The following is a 2,500-nucleotide window of genomic DNA, read 5'->3' as shown; positions in this document are numbered from 1 at the left end:
TCTTGACATGGTTGGTGCAATGCCAAGTTCATGATTTTGTGACTTGGTGGTGATTTTGGTGAAAAACGAAAATGTTGGTTTTGGAAAAGTGGCTGGACTCAATCCTCACAAATGCCTTCAAAGTGATGTGGGAGAAGTTTGGGATCAAAAGGAATTGATCTTGACATGGTTGGTGCATAGCAAAGTTCATGATTTTGGTGTTTTGGCTTGATTTTGTGGCTTGGTGGTGATTTTGGTGAAAAACGAAAATCATGGTTTTGGAAAACTGGCTGGACTCAATCCTCACAAATGCCTTCAAAGTGATGTGGGAGAAGTTTGGGATCAAAAGGAATTGATTTTGACATGGTTGGTGCATAGCCAAGTTCCATGATTTTGGATTTTTGGCTTGATTTTGTGGCTTGGTGGTGATTTTGGTGAAAAACGAAAATGTTGGTTTTGGAAAACTGGCTGGACTCAATCCTCACAAATGCCTCCAAAGTGATGTGGGAGAAGTTTGGGATCAAAAGGAATTGATCTTGACATGGTTGGTGCATAGCCAAGTTCATGATTTTGGATTTTTGGCTTGATTTTGTGACTTGGTGGTGATTTTGGTGAAAAACGAAAATGTTGGTTTTGGAAAAGTGGCTGGACTCAATCCTCACAAATGCCTCCAAAGTGATGTGGGAGAAGTTTGGGATCAAAAGGAATTGATCTTGACATGGTTGGTGCATAGCCAAGTTCATGATTTTGTGACTTGGTGGTGATTTTGGTGAAAAACGAAAATGTTGGTTTTGGAAAAGTGGCTGGACTCAATCCTCACAAATGCCTTCAAAGTGATGTGGGAGAAGTTTGGGATCAAAAGGAATTGATCTTGACATGGTTGGTGCATAGCCAAGTTCATGATTTTGGTGTTTTGGCTTGATTTTGTGGCTTGGTGGTGATTTTGGTGAAAAACGAAAATCATGGTTTTGGAAAACTGGCTGGACTCAATCCTCACAAATGCCTTCAAAGTGATGTGGGAGAAGTTTGGAATCAAAAGGAATTGATCTTGACATGGTTGGTGCATAGCCAAGTTCATGATTTTGGATTTTTGGCTTGATTTTGTGGCTTGGTGGTGATTTTGGTGAAAAACGAAAATCATGGTTTTGGAAAAGTGGCTGGACTCAATCCTCACAAATGCCTTCAAAGTGATGTGGGAGAAGTTTGGGATCAAAAGGAATTGATCTTGACATGGTTGGTGCATAGCCAAGTTCATGATTTTGGTGTTTTGGCTTGATTTTGTGGCTTGGTGGTGATTTTGGTGAAAAACGAAAATCATGGTTTTGGAAAAGTGGCTGGACTCAATCCTCACAAATGCCTCCAAAGTGATGTGGGAGAAGTTTGGGAGCAAAAGGAATTGATCTTGACATGGTTGGTGCATAGCCAAGTTCATGATTTTGGTGTTTTGGCTTGATTTTGTGGCTTGGTGGTGATTTTGGTGAAAAACGAAAATCATGGTTTTGGAAAACTGGCTGGACTCAATCCTCACAAATGCCTTCAAAGTGATGTGGGAGAAGTTTGGGATCAAAAGGAATTGATCTTGACATGGTTGGTGCATAGCCAAGTTCCATGATTTTGGATTTTTGGCTTGATTTTGTGACTTGGTGGTGATTTTGGTGAAAAACGAAAATGTTGGTTTTGGAAAAGTGGCTGGACTCAATCCTCACAAATGCCTTCAAAGTGATGTGGGAGAAGTTTGGGATCAAAAGGAATTGATCTTGGCATGGTTGGTGCATAGCCAAGTTCCATGATTTTGGATTTTTGGCTTGATTTTGTGACTTGGTGGTGATTTTGGTGAAAAACGAAAATCATGGTTTTGGAAAAGTGGCTGGACTCAATCCTCACAAATGCCTTCAAAGTGATGTGGGAGAAGTTTGGGATCAAAAGGAATTGATCTTGGCATGGTTGGTGCATAGCCAAGTTCCAAGATTTTGGTGTTTTGGCTTGATTTTGTGACTTGGTGGTGTGCCAAGAATCATGAAATTTTCAAAGTGGTGGTTTTTGAGTTTTGTTGGTTGGAAAGTGTCACAAATGCATGCAGAATGAGGTCTAGAAAGTTTGGTATCAAAACCAAGCCATCTTGATGTGGTTTTGAATTTTTGAAATGTTGGAAAATAGAGGGTTTTGAAAAAAATTCATGAAAATTCGAAACCTTGGCCAATCCTAACGAAACTTGGTGGGCACCTTCTTGATATTATTATGGGATGGACTGGAAAAAATCACGCAAAAATACGGTGTCTAGATACGTTTTTCCATTTTTCCCGATTTTCCACATTTCGGGTCTTTGGAAAAATAAAAAAAATACTTCCCCATGTCGAAAAATTCTAATTTTTTGCAGGCAATGTTGTACCATTTTTATGAGGATCCCTGCAAAAAATCTCGTGAAAATTCGTTCTCTAGGTCCCAAAACAGAACTTATGTCTACTCAAAAAAAGTGTATCTACTTGTACAAAAGTGGCTTTTGCATATTTAGCTATTATAG

The sequence above is a fragment of the Phaseolus vulgaris genome, chromosome 1, assembly GCF_051622355.1.
Source record: "Phaseolus vulgaris cultivar YP4 chromosome 1, ASM5162235v1, whole genome shotgun sequence".
In the NCBI taxonomy this organism is placed as follows: Eukaryota; Viridiplantae; Streptophyta; class Magnoliopsida; order Fabales; family Fabaceae; genus Phaseolus; species Phaseolus vulgaris.
This window is presented reverse-complemented; position numbering follows the sequence as displayed.